Here is an 11,270-nt window from a genome sequence, read left to right on the forward strand (position 1 = left end):
GACTTGATCATTATTTACATGACAACTCTCATTCTCGGTGAGTGTTGCCGCAAAATTTATACAAAACAAAAGGGAACATTTTTTGTTGTTTTTTACTCTTATTTATACAATACATTGTATACATTTGTAGTTATTTAGTATTAACTTTATATTGTAATTATATTATATATCATTATATTTGTATTTGTATTATATATAATTGTATATATATTTATAATTTGTCATATTTACATTTATTAGTATATTGTATTATACTATATGTATAGTTGTATCTATATATTATTTATATTTAAATTATATTTATATTTGTATTTATATTACGTTTATATCTTATTTATAGTCTTACTATATTTATATACACCTTTTACCTAGTCTATCTATTTTCCACATTTTTCTTTTATATATTCTCTTTTCCTTATTCTTTCATTCAAATTATTCGTACCTATAAAACTTAATTCTCGTGAGTTTATCACTTTTCCTTCTTAATAATGGAAGTTAGAGACGGAGGAACGCAAACCTGTAATGATATACCTGATAATGGAACGACCTCTCCCACTCCTTTATTGAAACGACCCAGGACTGTTGCTTATTCCCAAAATCGTAAGCTAGTTGATGAGCAACTTGAGTCTGTCTTAAAATCCGTTGCAGCCCTTAAGGCTGCCAACGCCCGGCTACGTGCTGAGAATTCCTTCCTTGCCACCAAGCTGGCACTGTACACGAGTAACTTACCAAAGTCTTCCTCTTCAACCTCCGCCGCAAATACTGTCCCCCCCTCCACTTCTACTGCGGCGGCCTGTAGCATTATTAGTACCCCGAAGCCAGCGCCAAAGCCCAAACCCAAGCCCTCTGTAGCTACTAAGGTCCTTGTGGGTCCCAATCCTCCCACTCCCTCTACAGTTCCGTTGGCTTCGGCCACTAAGTCTTCCAAGCCACCAGCCATTACGGCCCGTGGCGTCAATGTCAAGGAGCTTGGCTCCTCCATCAAATCAGCCTTTCCTAATGCCTCTTATGAGTTTAAGTGCATAAATGGCACGACCACTCGTATCCTAACTAAGAGTAAGGATACCTTTTATAACATCAACTCCCTGCTCCGCGAGCAGAAAGTTGAGAGTTTTGCCTCCATTCCTTTTGAGGACCGAGTCACTCCTGTCCTCCTTAAGAACTTCCCCTCATCCTATGATGAGGATGACTTGAAGTCGGCCTTGGCGACTGACTTACCTGAGTTCACCTTCTCGAAGGTCTCCAAGGTCACTCCACCTGCGCGCTTCACAAAGCGTAACCCCTCTAGGTATGCCAATTCTTGTATTTGGGAGCTCCATCCTATCCCTTCTACAGACTTAAAGTCCCTTCTCAATGTTAAGCGACTTCCATCGCTTAACATCATCATTTCACTCGAGCAGAAATCTCGTAATGAGATCCCTCAATGCTCAAATTGTCAACGCTATTTTCACACAGCTAAGCTGTGTAATTACCCCCACCGTTGTGTACGCTGTGGTGAGTCTCATCTACGTGGCGAGTGTCAACTTCCTCCTCCAGCTTTTGATCCAGTTACTCAGGAGCAACTTGCAGCCACTATCCCCAAGTGCTGCAACTGCGGTCAGACTGGTCATCCGGCCAATTACCGCTGCTCCAAATATAAGGAGCTGCGTTCTCTTCGCGCCAATAAATCTCGTGCGCAAAAAATCCCCCCCCTCATGTCTATTGACTTGAGGACTCCGTCAAATTTCGTGAGACCTGGTGTCTCATTTGCCTCTGCGGCTAAAGCCGCAACCCCTAAACCCATTTCGCTGCCTAAGACAGCTAATCCTTCTCCTATTCGTGCTCCTGAGTCAGACTCTTTTCTCCCTGATATTCAGGGTATCTTCGCCTTTGCTGCTGGCATTAAACAGCAGTACAGCCTTCTGCCCCATTCTGACAAGAAAGCCTTTCTTGTCCAGAAAGTCCTCGAATTGGCACTGAGATGAATGATCTAAGGATCATTCTCATAAATGTCAATTCGATACACTCCAATCTTAGGCGTGCTCTTTTCGCGGATTTTGCTGAACGCAACAACCCTCATATCATCCTTGTGACTGAAACACGGCTCAATATCAGGGACGTTGTTGATGTCAGAGGATATAATTTTATCCGATTCGATAGGGACGGCGTCGGTGGGGGAGTCGCCATCTTGGTAAAAGACTCTCTCAAGTGTTCTAGGATTCACATCCCCTCACTTGTTTCTCTTGAGGCGGTTGGTATTACTCTTTCTCTCTCCAATCGCCCTGATCTCAATATCTTTTGCATCTACCACACATACTCTATTGTTTCTTCCATTGACCCACATGATCTGGGCACTCTTGCTTCCTTGTCTCCTAACCCCTTTCTTATCGGTGGTGACTTTAATAGTAAGCACCCCTTTTGGAATAATGCTGCCTCTTGTTTCAATGGCACCAGGCTATTCAACTGGCTAACTAGTAGCCCAGTCAGTCCTATTCTAAGTGTGGTAGCTCCTTCGGTTCCGACTCATGTCAATAGTATCATTGACTTTTTTTTAGCGGATAATCGCCTTCTTCCCAGCCTCGGTGACCCACGAGTCATCGACGGCATTTCTGACCACCAAGCCGTAAAGCTTGCGCTTCACGACTGCAGAGCTGCTCGTGCCTGTCCTCGCACTTTTTTTAATTTTCCCAGCACCAACTGGTCAGAGTTCAATCTCACTCTTGACCAGCTCCTTCTCAATTTGAGCATTCCCGAACACAGGAACATGACTCCGGTGGAGATTGATTTTGCTGCCCTTACTCTTGAAAGCATCTTCGCCTCCACAATTGATGAGCATGTTCCGAAGGTGCATGTTCGCAAATTTTATCAAGTTCCACTTGATACTACTACCCTTCACCTCATTAAACTGAGGAAATCGCTTCGCCGCAGATATTATCGCCTTAGACAGGTTGCATCCACGCAAGCTCATGCGTTCCAAGCTATCCTTAAGAACCTGGACACCATAATTGCCCAGAGGGTCAACCAAGCCAGGTTCAATTCCCTTAGTGCCAAACTTCGGGCCACCCAGTGCCGGCCTGACGTCTTCAGCACGATCAGGCAAATCTGCGGATCAAATAGGTCCATTTCTGATCTCCGCTATGGCAACACCATAGCATATGATGACTTCGATAAAGCCAACGTCTTTGGTGAAGTCTTTGTGACTAATCACCGTCTTACGGCTGGCCTAGGCGAGCGCCACTTTATGTCCACTACAAATTCTGTAGTGCATGGGCTTTTTGATGCTTTTAATGAAAGCATTGTTACTTTCTCCCCGCAGTTTCCCGCTCACTGCATCAATGTTGAAGACACTCAAGGGTTTCTCACCCCAATTGATCTTACTAACATACTTCGGCTTAAAGCCCCTAAAAAGTCATCTGGCACTGATTGCGTGTCTTTTTACGCTATGAGGCGTTTCTCACCACTCTTTTTTAAAAAGTGCGCCATGCTCTTCAACCATGCGTACAACACTGGTTCCTTCCCCCAGCCATGGAGGAAGGCCATAGTTTGTCCCATTGCCAAGAGTGGCAAACCTAAATGTGACCCCTTCAGCTATCGTCCCATTTCTCTCCTCAACTCCGTCAGTAAGCTCTATGAGACTTTCATAGCAAGCAAGCTGAAGTCCTTCTCCTCAAGGAATAATATTATTCCTTCTTATCAGTTTGGCTTCAGAAGCCAAACCTCCACTCTTCATGCCCTGCATCATCTCCAAAATGAGATATGCATAGGCTTTTTCAATAAGCAGCCCACTGTGGCATTAAGTCTTGACATTGAAAAAGCCTTTGATACTGTCTGGTTTGAAGGTTTAATTTTAAAGCTTCACCAGTTCGGCTTCTCCCCTGCGCTCTGTAGTGTGGTCCACAATTTTCTGTCCAGCAGAACCTTTCAGGTTCGAGTCGGTTCCTCTCTGTCTCGAGATTTCCCCATCGACGCCGGTGTCCCTCAGGGCTCGGTTCTTGGACCCCTTCTTTTTAACCTGTTTATAGCAGACATTCCTTTTCCGCGGGCCCCTGTTAAGCAAATCTGCTTCGCCGATGACTGCCTTGTCTTCATGCGGTCATCTAATCCTCACCGCCTTTCCAATGAGCTTAATACCCACCTTGGAGCCCTCTTCGACTATTACACCAAGTGGAAGATTAAACTCAATCCCTCTAAGATCTCTGCCATTGCCTTTCTTGGCCAGCAGCGTGATCGTCCTAGAGGTTTTAGCACCTCTAATATTCAGCTCAGGCTCAACAATTCTCCAATTCAGCTTGTCCCCAAGCTGAAATATCTTGGTATTGTCTTCTCATCTCAACACAATTTTATATCACATGTTGACTATGCCATCCGTAACGCCCGGTTCAGGCACACTCAACTCAAAACTGCACTTCGAAGACACAACCAGCTTAACTGTAAAGTTAAGCTACTCTGCTATAAGCAGCTTATTCGTCCTCTCCTCACTTATGCCTTTCCTATTTGGTCTGCCATCACCTCTGCTCAGATGGAAAGAATCCGCCTGTTTGAGCGGAAACTTCTCCGTGATTGCACCAACTATAAACGCAAGCCCAACGGCAAGCACTTTCCTATCTCCACTCTGTACCACAATGCCAAGATTACTCGTGTTGATGAGTACCTTTTGACACTTGCCCGTAGGTATCTCACCCGGCTCCACGACCTCCCTCCTGATGTCTCTTGTCCAGATACTCTCCCAGTAGACCTTGTTCTAGCTTTACGTTTTAAACCTCCACAGTACCTTCTCCACTATTTTGACGAGCTGGGCCAAAATCCTCTCGCTATTCCTCTCTTTAACCGCGGCTTTCGTGACCCTGGTCACAAAGTTTATCACTAGCCACACCCCCGCTAACTAGCCGTAACCCCACTACCTTCATTATCATCCTTTCTTCTTAATTCATGCCCTTGCTTTCTGACTTAGATGAACCTAGTTCACCTAGGTATTAAGTCTATCTACTTTCTCTCTCCCCTGATTACTGGAATGAAGTTCCCACATTGCTGTGGGAATCTTCTTCATTCATTCCTAAGAGGTGGTTTTAGTGGGTTCAAGTCTCACACTGTGGCTTTCGATGCTTTCCACCTACTGCAAAAAAAAAAAAAAAAAAAAAAAAAAAGATTCTGTTTCAAAATGTTTGATACCAAAGATTCGCTTTGCTCTGCCTGAGTTCTTTGGATCGGTAGAATATCTTTCAACAATCACAAAGAACGACATTTCCCAATTACATTTAGAATTGTCATTCATGTACTGGTTCATGTACTGGCCATACTTCAATTCTTGAAGTATGTTTTCCATAACGAACATCATTGCGATATCCTCTTCGAACAGGTTAAAGAGCAAGTCGAACAAGTTGAGAATCTCCACTTTGCAGAGGTTGATTCCTTCGGCCACAGAAATTCCCTTCAAATGATAACAATTTAACTTATATTGAACTACAGACTTTCTCAAAAACGAATTGTCATAATTAAATTTGTACCATTATGTGAGATATAAAAATGATCTTATAATGCACTTAAAGAACAAGCATTCATTTATAGATATTTTATTTAATAAAATATATGGTAAAGAAATTTGCAATATATGGATATATACCAAAAAAGCAAAATAAAATATACGATGCTATACCCAGCAACTATACCCAGTTGTTATTAAAGTTGTTAAGTTTTTTCTTTCAGAGCAGCAAAAAATTACTTGCAACAAGAAAACAAGAAAGAAAACATTGGAAGCAAAGACAATACTGTTAAAATCTTCTAGCAATACTCCGCTTGTTAGAATGCGCTAATGTTGAATCATTGGCGTAATACCGTTACTACCCCAGTAATCACACAAATTACAGATTTCCTGAAACTAAAAGATCTTTTGTTCTTATCGTATTTAATCTAATTAGTGGAACCCTACCAATCTCACAGTCTGTGAAAATTAGTCAATGATGTATTTGTCAGTTCCCACATGGGAGTTTGTATTGAGATATTGCCTTTAATTAGACCCATTTCAGAGCCTCTCTTGTTACTAATTACTTGTTTAAGAACCAACTGAAAATTATTTTGGTTTTGAGATCCAATACAATTGCATACAAGCAGAAAAACAAAGTAAAAGGTATTTTAAATCCAAATTTTTGGAATCACTATAACAGACTGTCCAAAAAAATAATATGGATGGTCAGACTTGGTGGCAAGAGTTAGAAGATAATTAAATAAAGATCAATGATTACTATTAAAATGCAGTTTTTAATGCTATGATTAACACACTCAAATTCTATAAAAAATATAAAAATTTAGATATTCAAAAAATTTAGATATGGTCAGACTTGGTGGCAAGAGTTAGAAGATAATTAAATAAAGGTCTCAATGATTACTATTGAAATGCAGTTTTTAATGCTATGATTAACACACTCAAATTCTATAAAAAATATAAAAATTTAGATATTATCTATCTAATATTGTCTTATAAATAAATGAATATTGTAAAGAAAATCATTTTATTTGAGTAAAAAATAGATATAGTTTTTTTCTCAAAACAATGATTAGTGATATGCTATTATATATAAATTATCTTCGTATATGTATATATTTATAAAGAAATAAAGCTGAAACTGTTCGAATCAATTAAATGAAAGAAAATTTTATACATATTTTATATTCAATGTTGATATCAAATTATTGATTTGTATTAAAGTATAAAACGACCTCGCTTTGAAAGAAAATGAGCAATTTACCAATTTTATGTAAATAATCTACTTGATATACTTTCAATCATAAACAATATTTGAATAGTTTGCCCAAGAGAATGAACTTGTATGTACTTCAATTGTTTTACAAGAATTTCAATTTCAACTACTTCTTTGAAGTCTATTTTAAAATAAATACCAAACAACTGACCTTCATACGTTAATTAAATCATGTCGATATTATAAGAGAATCACTCTTTTAATCTGTCTTGTTTCATATCAAGCAATCCTTACACCTCACACCAGTAACCTACCTTCTGTCGGTTTGATTAATTTCCGAAATTTCAACAAGTTCATTAACATATCATTTACTAATGAAGTCATCATTCGCAAGTCAATACAAAATAAATACGAAGTCGAAACCCCCGAGTTTAAACTTAAATTGTAAAACTGACTAAATTTTAATTGTGATTAATTTAAAAAAAAAAACAAAAAACAAAATTATATACAATCGTGTATTATTGTATACATAATTTTGAATTAAATGCACAAAAAAATTTTTTTTCATTGTTATATTTTGAAACAAAAAATAAACTTTTTTGGAACTTTAGTAATGGATTTTTAACATTATTGACTGCAGTTCAATGTACATAAATGCGATTTGTTTTCGATTGTTTATTTTGAGATGAAAAATGCCAAAGAAATTTATAAATATTTTTTTAAAAAGTTTGATTGATTGTAAAAGCGTTGGATAGAAGATACATTTTATATGGCAGATATCGAGCTGCACTACGCATATTGTTCTTCAATTATTAAAGCAAAAGAAGTAATTTTTTTATGACGAGCAACGATATATTGAAAAAAAACATGTTAAATTTATAATTACAGTTCATAACCTTCAGATTTTTAGGCACGTACCAAAACAACGCATGCAGCATATAAATCAAGATACAAAACAGCACTCGTGCAGATACGAGTAGTACATTGTATCTCAATTGAAGTATAAAATTTAACTCTTCATGTACCAAAGGCAGTTAAAAGATTTTTATTTGTTTTCTGTGTTGCAACAGTTGCAACTGTCAATTGATTGCCAACACCTACGCTTAATGAATGAAGTGGCAACCCATAAATAGTGGGACATATGAACTCAAGCATAATTAGATTGTAAGACTATTAATATTTTTCAGAAGAATCATTTTTAATTTTATTTTTATTTTCAATATTATATTTGATATTTTGTTTATTGTTGGTACTTGAAATGTTGCAACTAAATTCTGCTACTGTTGTAATTACAGGGAGAGAAAAGATACAATTGCTGTTAAGATACTTAAAACTGCAGCACCGCTATTTGGCATTAAAATCTACAAACTTTTGAGTAATTACCACTTCTCTTGCATAAATTAATCAGTTGGCATGAGTGGGTGTAGATTGCGTTACTTGCAATAAACGACATACATATATTCACGTCAAAAATAGAAGAACTTTTGTTTTCAAAATAATCTTTACTACATCCAAAATATATATTGTCTATATCAATATAAAAACTGTTGAGGAATATTGTCGTGATTCTTCACAGAAAACTATAAGGAACAGAATAATTTCGCAAGCCTTGACAAAAAAATTATTACGAAATAAAGATAGTGACATGTTTTTAATCCATTAGTATATTTGACACAGAAAAAAACTAAAACTTTTTTAAGTCAAAGATATTATAGTATAAGACGAGCTAGCCAGACGTGGTGCTTCTGGGAACCACTTGAAACACCTAAACAATCTGAGCATATCGTTGACATCATGCAAATTGATTTTGAGTTCTTCCTGTGCCGAACTTTTTAACAAAAGATAGGAAGACTCTGCGATATGCAGGCATCTGTATGCAATGTGGCCACAGACCAACAATAGAAAATCGAAAGCTCTCTTAGAGATGTCCTGTAGAGATATCAGTCTTCTAGTAGGTTTACTAACAGGTCATTGTATTCTAGGTAATCATGCTAGGAGACTGAATCTACCGTTCAACCATTTTTACCGCAGTTGTGGTGAGGTGACACGAACTCTGGCTGTCATTGGAATGTGTTTTGTAATATAATACGAGGGCGGTTTGATAAGTCAGTGACTTTTTGAATTTCCCGCGCAGTTACTCCAAATGCAACAGTGCTGCCGTCAGCTGTAATCTACCAGTGGGCAACTTTCTAATTTTGAGGAAGCTACGTCGTTCAGGTGGTGTTTGATAGCCGTTCAAAGCAGACAACATCGTGAATTTTTACGAAAATAGAAAAATGTGAATTTCGTGTGCGAAAATCCACGAATTGGGATACGAACTGCTACCCCATTCAGCATATTCTCCAGATTTAGCCCTCTGCGACTATTTTCTGTTTCCAAACATAAAGAAATGGCTGGGCGGTACGAGATTTGCGTCGAATGAAGAATTCATTACCGAAACAAACGCGTATTTTGAGAGCTAAAAGGTGATTATGTAGAAAAATAAAATGATTATTTGCCGAAAAAAAATTGTTTTATTCAAAATGTCACTGACTTATCAAACCGCCCCCGTAGAATGTAATGTAATAAAATGTGATGTATCATAATGTAATGTAATGTAATATTATGTAATAATATATATAATGTAATGTAATGTAATATAATGCAATGTAATATAATGTGATGTAATATAATGTAATGTAATGTTATTATGATTATTTAATGTAATGTAATATAGTTTATGTAAAATAGTTTTAACATATATATAAACAAAGGAAAGGACATATCAACTACTTTATATAAAATAACTACTAAAATTTAAATTTTTTTGCTCTTTCTAAAACATTTCTGATTTGCTGTGTATAGCTCTAGAATATATTCTCTGAAATATGAAAGAGATTATGATGCAAGGATTCTTCAAATTTTTTTAAAAGTCTTTAATTCTAGTAAAAATCTATTATTTATTTAAATTTTAATAATAAAATATTTAAATAATTTAATAATTTTATTATTTAATAATAACGAATATTATGAAGATTTCATGTTACATAATTTATTGTATATTTTAAAAATATTTTACAATTTAAAAAAGTTAGTGGTGGGGGAAAAATTAAAGTATACCAAAAAGTTATATAAATGGAGTGAATAAAAGAGGAAACTATACAAAACAGCAAATATCATCTTTGAGATGGACGTGATTACATTTTATTAATTCTCAAATATTCGACATTATTAAAATACTAGGAAAAAATTGATGCTTTAAAAAATGCTTTGATGTATATATATTTCTTTTTTCTATACATATATTTGCTTTTAAGCGGTTAAAAGGAAAATTTGATTTAATTCCGAAGTCGTTCTGACAGAGTAATACTACACATAAAAGAAAGTCATAGTTACACTAAGAGTTACGTTAAGGGCTCATAATATGGTCCTAAAGTGACCCTAATATGACCCTAAATTAATATAATTATTTAATCTGGTATGACACTTTTATTGAAGTTTGTATTAATGGACCAAATATTTTCTCGTAATCAACAAACATGAGGTTTAGTGAGTAGAACACGTCACCAAGAAAAGAACGGTGATATCACAGATGCAGTAAGTAAAGGAGGAACTTATTAGTTTTTATTTGTTACTCTAAAAAGTTGTATATATGTGTATTTTTATTATATTTTCTTTAAAATTTTTAAAAATTTGTCATCGGACCTGTGACAGATGATGCAAAAATGCTAGTTGTCATTTTTTCCTCTTTTCAAAGTGAAAAGAAAGTTACTTATTCTCCCTTTATTGAATTTTTTCGAGTAGGTTTTCATTTTAATTAGTATTAGAAGCAGTAGATGTATTTACATAAATACATAAATATATAGGTATATTGAAATATGTTCACAAAAATAGCATACCTGCTTAATATAATTTTATTTAATTATCACAAATGTTCCATAAATAAATTTTAAAATGTATTATACGAGTATTTTAATAGCCAAATATCCCATAATACATAATTTAATTTTATTTAAATCACAATTTATAATTAATAGTTTTCACTTTATTATGCATCTTCATAATTTATTGTATTTTTGTAGTCATACTTATTTTTTATTAAAAAACTATGCACACTAATTTTGATATCGCGAAAGAAAATTTTGAATTTACTATGTCCTCTTCTTCGCGTTTGATCGTTACAAAAAAAAAAAACCAGCTGTCAGGTCACATAATGCATTCTCTTCTGTTGGCTGCATTGTTCTCAGTATTTGGAACTGTGATTTGAAGTTTATTGTTTTTATTTTTCGTGCATTTTGATTTCCGCCATTTTTTATTTGAAATTTTTTGAAGACTATTTCTTTGTGCAATTTTTGTAAAATGTTCGTTTTAATAATAATGTTTAATGCAAAACTTTTATATCCGTACTATATTAAAGAATGTATGTACATAAATATAGTGTGTGTTATGTATTGTTCTTATATAAATATGTATATATTTATAAATATCCACGCTTATCGTAAGTTCAGACTAAAATAAATTTAGCGCTTTAAAATGAGTATTATAGAATTGAGAAAATATATATATTTTTTTTTCAGTTAATAAGTATAACATTGTTTATTTAACTTCAAATACCAA

The sequence above is a fragment of the Teleopsis dalmanni genome, chromosome 2 (genome assembly GCF_002237135.1).
Source record: "Teleopsis dalmanni isolate 2A chromosome 2, ASM223713v2, whole genome shotgun sequence".
NCBI lineage: Eukaryota > Metazoa > Arthropoda > Insecta > Diptera > Diopsidae > Teleopsis > Teleopsis dalmanni.